This window comes from Mustela nigripes, chromosome 8, assembly GCF_022355385.1.
Source record: "Mustela nigripes isolate SB6536 chromosome 8, MUSNIG.SB6536, whole genome shotgun sequence".
Classification (NCBI taxonomy): domain Eukaryota; kingdom Metazoa; phylum Chordata; class Mammalia; order Carnivora; family Mustelidae; genus Mustela; species Mustela nigripes.
This window is the reverse complement of record NC_081564.1, coordinates 17,425,980-17,438,717: the sequence shown is the minus strand read 5'-3', so window position 1 is coordinate 17,438,717 and position 12,738 is coordinate 17,425,980. Positions and strand designations below refer to the sequence as shown.

Here is a 12,738-nt window from a genome sequence, read left to right as displayed (position 1 = left end):
AAAAGGAGAAACAAAAGGTGATTATTAAGTTGTAAAAAAAAAAAAAAAAAGAAAGAAATGGAGGGGTATCTGGGTGGCTCAGTTGGTTAAGCAGCTGCCTTCGTCTTAGGTCATGATCCTGGGATCCTAGGATGGAGCCCCATGTCAGGCTCCCTGATCAGTGGGGAATCTGCTACTCCTTCTCCCTGTTTCTCCCCCTGATCCTTTGCATGTTCTCTCTCCCTCTCAAATCAATTTATTTTTTATTTTTTATTTTTTTTAAAGATCTTATTTATATGTTTGATAGAGAGATATCACAAGTAGGCAGAGAGGCAGGCAGAGAGAGAGAGAGGAGGAACAGGCTCCCTGCTGAGCAGAGAGCCCAATTCGGGGCTTGATCCCAGGACCCTGAGATCATGATCTGAGCCGAAGGCAAAGGCTTAACCCACTGAGCCACCCAGGTGCTCCTCAAATCAATTTTTTTTTTTTTTTTTTTTTTTAAAGCGAGAGCTTAAGGGCGCCTGGGTGGCTCAGTGGGTTAAGCCGTTGCCTTCGGCTCAGGTCATGATCTCAGGGTCCTGGGATCGAGTTCCGCATCGGGCTCTCTGCTCGGCGGGGAGTCTGCTGTCTCCTCTCTCTCTCTGCCTGCCTCTCTGCCTACTTGTGATCTCTCTCTGTCAAATAAATAAATAAAATCTTTAAAAATAAATAAGGCGAGAGTTTAATAGACAGAAATTCATTTTGCCGAAAACATGAATCCAGACATTCTAATTTCTTACCCATGCCTCTTTCTGGCACACTAACTCTGCCTACTAATGAGTAGATCATTGTTATTTGATGTAAATATTGTTTTTTTAAAAAAGATTTTATTTATTTGAGAGCGAGAACATGAGTGGGAGAGAAAGAAGAGGGAAAAGCAGACTCCCTGCTGAGCAGGGAGTCCAATGTGGGACTTGATCCCCTGATTCAGGGATCATGACCTGAGCCAAAGGCAAGCAGTTAATTGACTGAGCCACCCAGGAGCCCTAGAAGTAAATACTGTTAAGAAGCAAACAAAACCACAAACTGAACATGTTGAAATTTCAGAACAAATTTTGCCACAGGGATACAGAAATATTAAAAAGTAAATAAAAGGCTAGACCGCAAAGCTCAAGCATATCAATTTAGTATCTAACAGGTTCTTATTTGGGGCACCTGGGTGGCTCAGTGGGTCAAGCCTCTGCCTTTGGCTCAGGTCATGATCTCAGGGTCCTGGGATCTAGCCCTGAATTGGGCTCTCTGCTCGGCGGGGAGCCTGCTTCCACCCCCCACCCCACCCACCTGCCTCTCTACCTACTTGTGATCTCTCTCTCTCTCTCTGTCAAGTAAATAAATAAATGAATAAAATCTTTAAAAATAAATAAATAAAAGGTTTTTTCTTTTTAAATTTCGACATCATATTCTTTTTTTTTTTTTTAAAGATTTTATTTATTTATTTGGCAGAGAGAGAGAGAGAGAGATCACAAGTAGCCAGAGAGGCAGGCACAGAGAGTGGGGAAGCAGGCTCCCTGCTGAGCAGAGAGTCTGATGTGGGGCTCAATCCCAGGACCCTGAGATCATGACCCGGGCTGAAGGCAGAGGCTTAACCCATTGAGCCACCCAGGCGTCCCTCAACATCATATTCATAAGGGAAGTGGAAAAGTTCTCAAGTTTTCCTAGAACCATGTGATCTGAATAATTCCTGCAGACTTTGCACAACAGAATTTCCAAAATGTTGTCAAGGGTATTTTCCAGTTATACCTAGGACCAGGAGGGGTTTTTTTCTTTTAAGGCCATCAAGTTTCTTTTTAAAGAAAAGTCAGTCAAGGGTGGTTCAGCATCCATCAATGTTCATTGAACATTCATTGAACAAAGAGGAAAACCACATGATCACTTCATTAACACCAAAAAAAGCATTTGGCAAAATACAACACCCTTTTCTTGATAAAAAACAGAAAAATAAGAAAAGAAGGGAACTTCAGTGTAATAATGCATAATGATGAAAAAACCTACAGCTGATACATACGCAGGGTTGAAAAACTGGAAGCTTTCCCCCTAAGATCAGGAACAAGACAAGGATGCTCACTTTCACCACTGTGATTCAACATTGTACTGAAGGTCCTAACCAAAGCAATTAGACAAGAAAAAGAAATAAAAGCCATCCAAATTGGAAACGAAGAGATAAAATCATCTCTAATCATAGACAGCATGATCCTATACAGGATTCCTGCTATCCAAAAGTAGAGAAGTTCTTACAAAACCTTTTTTTAAGTTGAAATGGCATAAAGCAAAGAAGCAATTACCATTAATTTATATGGACACATTTTTGAGCATTCCTAGACCCAGAAAATAACTTCTCTTAGGCTTTTCTGGGTAGCTTAGGACACATCTTGCTAATGAATACACAAAATAAATCAAGACAAAGCTCAGATGCTCACAGACATAGTTCAAAGCTATGGTGGTTTTGATGCTGAGGTGCTGAGCATAGTTCTTACCAAAGGAGCCTGGCAGTATCACTGCCGCTGCTCAGGGTACAAGCTGCCTCTCTAACAGCTCTGCAAAACAAATGCTGAATGCTATTTTCACTTTTCACCTTTTCTCCTAAAAGCAAAACTCCTCCTTGGGTTTCTTCCAGTTAGTGAAAATAGGTACTAGTATAGATCTAATATAGGTCTTTTGCAGAAGGAAAGTGGTATAACGTGAACTTTCAAAAACCAAGAGAGACCTGTGTACAGAAAATCCTAAAGAACCCACAAATACAAAAAACCTTAATAAGAGTAATAAACAAGTTAAGCAAAATTGTAGGATACAAGATCAATTAGTTGTACCTCTGTGCACCATAGATTAACAATCTGAAAAGGAAATTAAGAAAGCAATTCCAGGGGCGCCTGGGTGGCTCAGTGGCTTAAAGCCTCTGCTTTTGCTCAGGTCATGACCCTAGGGTCCTGGGATCAAGCCCCACACGGGTTCTCTGCTCAGCAGGGAGCCTGCTTCCCCCTCTCTCTCTGCCTGCCTCTGCCTATTTGTGATCTCTCTCTGTCAAATAAATAAATAAAAATCTTAAAAAAAGAGAGAAAAGAAAGAAAGCAATTCCAGGGATACCTGGGTGGCTCAGTAGGTTAAGCGTCTGCCTTCAGCTCAGGTCATGATCTCAAGGTCCTGGGATCAAGCCCCCCCATTGTGCTCCCTGCTTAGTGGGGAGCCTGCTTCTCCCTCTCCCTCTCCCTTTGCCACTACCCCTGTTGGTGTGCTTATGTTCTCTCTCTCTCTCAAATAAAATCTTAAAAAAAAAAAAAGAAAAGAAAAAAAAAACAATTCCATTTACAATAGCATACAAGTAAACAAAATATTTAGGATTAAATTTAACCAAGGAGGTGAAAGACCTGTGCAATGCTGGTAGACAAAACATTGCTGAAAGAAATTAAGGAAGACCTAAATAAATGCAAGCCATCCCGAGCTGGTGAGCTGGAAGACTTTCTGTTGGTAAGGTGGCCCTATGCCCTGAAGCAATATACAGATACAGAACTGCAAGGGAACTCAAATAGCCAAAACAATCTTTAAAAAGAACAAAGTTGGAGGACTCACACTTCCCAATTTCAAAATATATTGTGAAACTACAATCAAAATAGTGTGGTACTGGCATAAAGACAGACATCTAGACCAATGGGACAGAATGAAGAGTCCCAAAACAAACCCATAAATCTATGGTCAATAGATTTTCTATGACAATATCAAGACCGTTGGGGGGGTCAGAAGAGCGTGCAACTCTCCATCTCGGGGTTGTGAGTTCAAGCCTCACATTGGGTATAGAAATTAAATAAACAAATAAAAAAAATTCAAAGGGGAAAGAATAGTCTCTCCAACATATGGTTCTGGGACAACTGATTTCCACAAGCGAAAGAATGAGGTTGAACTCCTAACTCAGATATACCCAAAAATTAACTCAAAATGAGTGAAAAACTAGAGAACCTAAGTGGTTCAGGTGGTTAAGCGTCTGACTCTTGATGTGGGCTCAGGACATGATCTCAGGGGCATGAGACTGAGCCCACCACCCACACGCCCTCATCCCTCATCATCCCTGTGCTTAGCATAGGGTCTGTTTGGGATTCTCTCTCCCTCTCACTCTGCCTCTCCTGCTCTCTCTCTCTAAAATAAATAATTCCTTTTTTAAAAAGATGAGTCGATGACCTATATATAAGAACTAAAAACCACAAAAAGTTTAAAAGAAAACATAGGAGTAAATTGTCATGACCATGCAGTTGGCAATGGATTCTCAGATGTGACACCAGAAGCTTAAGCAGAAAGAAAAAATAGATAAAGAGGGCCTCACTCAAATTAAACACTTGTGTGCATCAAAGGGCTCTCTCAAGAAAGTGAAAAGACAGCTTACAGAATGGGAAAAAAAAAATCTGTGAAACACATACTTGGTAATGATTTAATATCCAGAATACATACATAAGACTTACAACTCAACAACAAAAGGACAACCTGAAATTAAAATGAGGAAAGGACTTGAATAGACATTTCTCCAAAGATATACAAATGGCCACTAGTTCATGGAAAGATGTATCTTTGTTATAACATAAATGCAAATCAGAACTGCGCTGTATCCCTTCACACCCACAAGGACCGCTTGTGGGAGGGGAGAGGAGAGAGGGGGAGAGAGAAAGCAGGGAAGGAAAGAAGGGAGGCAGGGAGAGGGGGAGAGGGAGGAAAGGAGAGAGAGGGAGAGAAGAGAGGAGAGAGGGAAAGAAGGAAAAGACAGGGGGAGGGAGGGAGGGAAGAAGGGAGGGAAAGAGGGGAGGAGAGAAGAGGGAGGGAGGGGAGAGAGAGAAAGAGGGGAAGGGAGGCAAGAAACTAGCAAGTGGCCTTCAAGGACAGGGAGAAACCGGACCCCTGCACGCAGCTGGTGGGAACGTAAAACGATGCAGCTGCTGTAGAAAATGGTCAGTGGTTCCTCAAGATGTGGGGCATAGAACTGCTCTATGACCCAATACTTTCACTCCCAGAGGCAGCGCCCCAAACAACTGAAACCAGGGGGGAAACAAGTACAGATGGACGGAAGCATGTGCCCAGCAGCACCCAACTGTCGGATGCCCTCGCCTGGCGCTCTCCCCAAGGTGCCCCAGCCACAGCCCCATGGGCTACAAGGGCTGGGGCATTCCCGGTACGGGGACCATGCTGTGCCTCGTAGGGTGCTCAGTAGCACCCCTGGCCTCTACCCAGCAAAGGTGCCAGGAGCACCCTTCCCCTCCGTTGTGACAACCAAAAATGTCTCCAGACCTTGCCAAACGTCTCTGAGGACAAAATTGCCCTTGGGAGACCACTACTGGTCTGAACCTCCAGATCTCCTCCCGCCCTTCTATTTCCAAATGGTAAAATCCTCCTGGGAGACACATGAAGTCTTTCCAGGAAACTCATCCCTGGCACAGAGCAAGTTTGCAAAAAGTTTAAAAAAGTGAGAAAGGTCAGCATCCTGAAACTGCTGGCTCACACATGCCCCCTGAGGAAGATTTGGAAACTAATCATTGGCAGATGGCATTGCCAAAAATGTCGCAAAGGCCTCTGGCCCCCTTGGCAGCCCAGCAGGTTAGAGGGCTGCATCCTTCCTGGGTGGGAGAGTGTGATGGGGTAGAGGAATCCACGCCCACGGCCCTCCACTGTGGCAACAAAGACAACACAGGGGAGAAACACAGCGTTCGCTGGTCTCCCCAGGCCCATATGGAGGCCCCCAGAGACACGGACCAATTGTCATTCATTTCAGGATCCTCGGGCCCAGCTTGGTGTGGGGTATGTGGGAGGTACCCCAAAAGCGTGTACTGAAGGAATAATAAATCCGGGTGTACACACACTGAGCTCCACCTGATAGGTGAAGGCAAGCTGGCATTTTGCATAAATTTGAAATGCTAGCATCTTCTTGCCCTAGAAAAAAGAGAAAAGCACTTGAGTCACCCCCTGGAAGACAGAAGAGCTGCATCGAGGCAAAACCAGGCTGCAGTGGTTTGGGATCTGGGAACCCCGAGAGGCATTCTTTACTTTGATCCTCATTGGGAAACTGACCAAACTAGGCAAGGGTTGCATCACAAGAACTCCTTGGGCATTTGCTCAGGAAATCCCCGCTGGCTAGGTGAATGGCTACAGGGCATTGCAGATGCCAGGCAGGCCGTGTGATGAGTGACACAGGGAGCAGGATGAGGGGAGGGCAGGTAGGCAGGCTTGTGGGGGCATGTACAGGCAAGGTCAGTACACTGGAACCTCTGATGAATGGAGCGACCAGCAATTCTCTCCAGTTTGGGCCCCCTCTCCCACCCAGAAAATCCTTTTAAGATCTGCAGTTATTCTGAAAGGGGCCATGGATCTAATACCCCACACCGACCTTGCAGAGGTTACCTGCAGAGAAAAACCCACGTATCTTTTTTTTTTTTTTTTTTTTTTTTTTGGCAGAGTAATGACATGGGACCCAAAGGCCACCATACTAGAACTTTCCCCCAGTGAGTACACGGAAACAAAAGGGAGAACTGGTTGAGAAAGCTTCTAAACTCTGGGTCTCAGTTTTCCCATCTGTAAAAATGGGGATACTCACTCTTGCCCCATTTACCTGCATTTATTTGCTCCTGGGATAACCTAGAAACACAGCATTTACACATATGTACAGTCACGAGTGTAGAAAGCCTGCCAGCCTCCAATCTTCAAAATGGCTGCGATGGATATTAGAGCTATTGTCATTATTTAACTTCCATTTCACAGCTCAGTAAACTGTGCCTCAGAGAAGCTAGGCACAGTTCAGATCCAGCCCTGACACCCATACCTTTGCTCTGTCCCCCTCTGTCCCCCTCCCACCAAAAGTGGATATGAATAAATTTCATAAAAGGGACAGTGTTACAACGAGCACATGGATATGAACATAAAACCAGACACCTGGCTGTGTCCCTGGAAGATGGAGCAGCGGAGCGACATGTCAACTAACAATGCCAGACATGCACAGTGATCCAGGAGGAGCACTGTGCAGGCAGCTGGATCCCATGAGCAGTAAAAAGGCTAGAGAAGTCCACCCAGTGAAGCTCTCCAGACCATGCCATGCCAAGCTGTTGCTCTTTGCTGAAATAATCCACCTGACCTGAAAAATGAGCTCAGCCAAAGCTATTTTTGTTTCTTGCCAACCAAACCCAAGTGGTAGCTGCCAGGTGTCAGAGCAATCGTGGCTCCAGTCATAGTGAACGCAGGAAACCACTCGGTACCAACAAATACAGCACAGAGACCAAATGAACACTGGAGGGGGCTGGTGGGGGGGAGGGACTTGGGAGTTGGGGGTCATAATTTGCTTTCCACCTGCTCCCCACCCCAACACACCCAGACCTGGCCAGGTTTGCAAGGTTCCCAGGCAGGGTAGAATGTCAGCGTTTGACCAGCAGTCCCATGTCACAATCGGATTTTTCCTCCCACCAAGATGAACTCACAGTTGTGTGCTAATACTTACCATCGCTGTGGCCGCGTCCACCAGCTCCAAGGCCGTGTGGGTCTGAGAGGCGCCTACAGGGTGACTAGGGGCCCAGGGTGTCATCTTTCAGGAGGAGGCTGGTGTCATGCGTCAGGCCATGGGGGGAGGAGTCTGGACAGGCCAGTGCTCCAACAGGGGTGAATTTTTACCCAAGTCAGCCACGTTCTTATTCATCACCCGCAAATATAAGCTATTTGTGAAGGTCCTTGCTCAGCCCTCCCCTGATCTCAGATCCCCTGATCTCAGCTCAGCAACTTAAGGGCCAGCCCCTCGGGCCACCTCCCTCTAGCTTGCCACATTCCTGTACTTAGGCCCATTTCACTGATTATATAATCACCCTCTTGCCCAAATCTGTCTCTAGAGTGTGCTCCCCTAATGCTCCCCTAATTACAAGTGCCTTCTGCTTCTATGTGTTTATCCATCAGACTCTTTGCTGGGGTTTGGCCAAGTGAGGCATGATGGAAAGAGAAGCAGAGTGTCAGGGCGAAGGGTGGGTGCGTAGCCAAGAGCCCTCCGGCTGCCAAGGGGATGGCCCAAGGTCCTTTTGCTAATTTAGAAATAACAAAGTTGATAGGAGCTAGCCACATGAGCCTTCCAAGCTGCCCTGATACTCTGCTTCTCTTTCCATCATGCCTCATTTGGCCAAACCCCAGCAAAGAGTCTGATGGATACAGTAACCTGCACTCGGGCCTCTAGGAACCAGGGGTCACAGGTCACCAAGTTTCCCAAAAAATCCACCTGCTCCAATCTGCACCCTAGGAGGGAACACTTGGGGATCAGTGAGGTCAGTGTCCTTATTTAAAAAAAAAATTTTTTTTTACAGACTTTATTTATCTGTAAGAGATATCTGCAAGAGAGGGAACACAAGCAGGGGGAGTGGGAGAGGGAGAAGCAGACACCCCGATGAGCAAGGAGCCCGATGTGGGGCTCCATCCCAGGACGCTGAGATCAATGACCTGAGCCAAACGCAGATGTTTAATGACTGAGCCACCCAGGGGCGCCTGGGTGGCTCAGTGGGTTAAGCCGCTGCCTTCGGCTCAGGTCATGATCTCGGGGTCCTGAGATCGAGTCCCGCATCGGGCTCTCTGCTCAGCAGGGAGCCTGCTTCCCTCTCTCTCTCTCTCTGCCTGCCTCTCCATCTACTTGTGATTTCTCTCTGTCAAATAAATAAATAAAATATTAAAAAAAAAATGACTGAGCCACCCAGGTGTCCCACATCCTTATTTTTAAATGAGCAGAGGCCAGAGGTCCCATGTGAAATGAAGGACATAGCCATGACCAGCGCTAAGGTCCCAGCTCCAGGCCGGTGCTCTTTCTACACCAAGGCACCATTCATGGCAAAAATCTACTGTCCTTGAGCATCTCTCTCTGGTGCCCTGGGAGGTGACCCAGGTTCACATCTCGGCTCTGTCCCCTACCAGTGGGGTAAGCCTTGGGCAGTACCCTCCGGGAACTTCAGGTGGCCACCTGCCACATAGCGGAAGGACATCCCTAACCAGGAATCCAAGGTGATTGCCTGTGCAGGACACGGGATACAGCGCCTGGAGAAGTTCAGGGTAGGCTGAGTCACCACTGTGAAGCCCCACCACCCCACAGACTGTCATCTCAGACACATGGTGTTCCCGCTGTGTGCCTGAGGTTCCTCGTCTAGAAAAAAGAAGCAGAAGGATAAAGGCCCACCCACATCAGTGGATTAGAAGGAGGAGCCAAGACCCACATAGTCACTGAACATGGCCTTCCCCTTCTTGGGATGGCGAAATGCAAAGGACGAGGCAGGCAGCATGGTTTCTGCCTAGCATCTGCCTGCACAATTGTACACCGCAGACTCACATTTGGGTGACAGGTGCCCATGCGCCACCGGTCAGGTGTCCTGGCCACTCCCTGAGGACCTGAGGATCAGGCCCAAGTAGGACAGGCAGACCCCAGGGGACAGTCCTAGGACTCCTCAGCTTCTCCAGCCCCCAGCCTAAAGCTGTCACCGCAGGGCAGGTGACTTCCTGAAGGGTGGAAATCTCTGGGGCATCCACAGCCTGGGCTAGACTGGATTAACTTCTTCTCTAGTCCCTCATCCAATGGGGACATTCCCGGGGACGCTGCGTGATTCTGTTGCTGCTGCTCTTGTTTTTCGAGGGGGGTGGTTTTTAATGCTGACATGGGGGTTAAAGAAAGGAAGGCAGTGCTAGAGAACGCCACAGAGGATCAGAAGTGATGCCTAGTAAGTCACTGGGAGTGTTTTTCTGTCACTAGCAGCTGGTGAGTGTGCAACCCAACACAGCCCTTGTGCTACAAGCTTTACACACATCCTCCCATCAGCTTTTCCTTGCATGCTTTTCCACCCCTCTGGAAGCTCAGTCCCTCCCCACATTCAGACTTTTAGGACCCAGGTGGCCTCAATCAGGAAGGCCACACTCCTAACCCTCATGTGCTCTTGCTCTCTGGGCAGGATTTCCCTCCATAAGCCCTGAGATGGCTCCCAAGTTAGCAGATCTGGAAAGTGACTGTCAGTACTGCTAGGTTTCTCAGAGCTGTGACCTGGTTCCTAAATCCCTGGGTCCACTTGCTGTGGGGCTAAAATGCAACCAAGATATAAATAGCACAACCACTTCTCTGGGTTTTGGTGTTCTTCTCCTAAGAAGGTCTTTGTGGGAGACAGGAGAGTCCTGCTCAGACCAAGAACAAGTCTTTCGAACCAAGATCTAGCCACTAGACTCCCAGAATCAGGAAGAGGCCAATCCTTCCAAGGGTGGAGACAGGCATTAGGGAGAATGAAGAGTGACATCTGCTCTGGGCCTCTGAGGGATGAATAGGAGTTTGCCAGGTTACTAAGGAGGGGAAGACATCACAAGCAGAGGTTGCCCTTGGTATCATGCCAGATGGTGAATTAATAACACCACTGGACAAAGATGGGGCACTGCCAAAGTTACTTAACCGGGATTAGCAAAGTGTTCTACTGTGAAAGATACTTGTTGTTCTCTTTAATATATATATTTTTTGGATCTGAAAATGACACGTGACAGTGCAGATGAGAGGGCAGGAAGGGACTGATTTAAGAATCTCGCCTTCCCTTGAGATTGAGCTGAGGGCACTGGGCGTGTGAGATGTCATGGTTCCTCGCCCGAAAAGGAAAGTGCCAGGGAGAGCAAGAGAATTTCACCCCTCACTTCACACACACACCACACGGTCCCTAATTCCGTAATCACAGATGATAAAGCTCCTCGTGCTGATGACACAGTGACGCCTTCCATCGCAGGGACTCTCCTGTGTGCAGGTCCTCCTTTATTCCTCAAGAAAGTGCTGCCGGGGAAGTAGTGCTCTCATCGCACTCCACAGACTGCGCATGAAAACCCAATGCCCAGAAAAGGGGAGTGACTCACCCAAAGTCACACAGCCTGGAAGTACACAGAATTCAGCCCTGCTCTGCCTGACTCCAAAGTCTCCATTTGTAAGAGGGGGCAGGGAGCAGGCTGTTGATTCGATTGATTAATGGGCTACCTTCTTTGACAGGTGGAATCCGAAGTCTGGAAATGAGAACCAGGGAGGCTCGATAGTTCTCAAACTAGTCATTTGTCAGAATATCTGGGGCTCCGGAGAAGCCCAAGGACCATGAGAACAGGTCTAGATCATCTACATGTCTGTGCTTTGGTTCGAATCCCAAACTGTCTGATGTGAGTTGAGCAGGTGTGTAGCATCAGCAGACAGCTTCTGGGAGGAAAACGCATTTATGAAAAGCTAGTGAATTTCAGTTTTCCCAGGCTCACTGTAGGTGCTCAATGAGCGCCTGGTGAGCCAAGCCCAAAATTTGATGGGGTTGATCTGCAGGCCCAGGCAAACCTAGCCCGAACGGTTTCAGCCGGGTGCCTGCCTTGTGGAGAAATGTTGAGAGGCCATCTGAGGCCCACCTGAGCCATCCTTGTAGAAATTGCCAAAGTTGATGGTTGGATGTGCAGGAAAGTGGAGGAAGAGTGCTGGTGGGCTATGGTACAGGAGGCATGAACACCTAGAAGCAGGAGCCAAGAACTTTGGCGCTTTCCGGGAACCAAACAGCCTGCCTGGTGCTGAGAAAGGGGTGGGGGTGGGGGCAGCGGACAGGGACAAATGACCCTGCAGGGTCACGGGAGGTGGAAGGGATTTACAGCTCCTTCCCGGAGTGATGGTGAGCTACAGTGCGAGAGTCAACAGACTCTGCACTCTGACTGCCTGGAAAATCAGCTCCACCACCTTCAGTGTGACCAAAGGCAGAGCAGTTAACCCTGAGCTCAGTAGTTCCGTCTGTAAAATGGGGATAGTAACAGGACCAACCTCAGCACCCCGAAGGGCAAGTCAATGAACTCACGTACATAGACTGCTTAGCTTGGAATAAATGAGGCATGCCATCAGGAGTTTCTACGATTACCGTAGTTCTTTTTCTCATTAACATTCCTACCTGGGGTTGTGCTGAGCAGCCCCTGCCTTAGAGACCAAGGGACTTTGCCAAGAAAGACTTCTCCCTGATGCCGAGCTGAGATGTGGGGGGTTATCCCTTCCACCAAAACCCCCTGGCTCTGCTGGCTGAGGGCCTCTCCCAAGCCTAGTCCCGGGGCAGGGCCAGTGCACCATCCAACCTGAGAAGAGGTGATTGACTCCCAACCTGAGTCAACCTGACCTTCTGGGAACAGTTGCTCTCCTTCGAAGCTGTGCCAGCATTTCCCGCCAGCTTTGGCAATCTGGTCGCTAATGTTGGGAGGAATCATCAGAGTCCCATGGGTGATTTGTCTCTCTAAAAAGGAGCAACCTCTCCTCTGTCCTGTCCCTTCCAGAACAAAAAGCAAAAATGGCTCTAGACACAGAATCGGGGTTGGAGCCTTGGCACCGCCAGCAGCCAGGAAACTCTGCAGTGACAGTTCTGGATTTGAATGTCTAGACCTCAGCTCTTCAGTTGTGATTGAGGCCAACCTCACAAAGGCTCTGGTAAAGACTAAGTAAAGAGCTGGAAGAGCTGGTAAATTGTGTGGACAGAGGGCACATTTGCACCTGCTAAAGGGCACGGCTGCAGAAATCCCTGGGGGCAGGGAGAGGGTCTAAAACATGGCCTGCCCCTGGAGACCCTAGCTGGAATCCCAATTTAACAAGCGTAAGCAGGCCAGCCCGGCTGGTAGGTCATATTTTCTGCCAGAAACCAATCTAGGTCATTCCTGGGTTTGAAATTAAGACACAGTGTATTGGTTAGAGTATGGAATCCAGAGTGCCTAGCTCCAAGTTCTGTT

General features: G+C 47.9%; 1 protein-coding gene across 1 annotated transcript in view; it reads right to left on the bottom strand.

The window, feature by feature from the left end:
- Positions 1 to 12,738, bottom strand: part of ACACB (acetyl-CoA carboxylase beta) — a 125,820-nt gene that overhangs the window by 101,771 nt on the left and 11,311 nt on the right. The window lies entirely within an intron of this gene.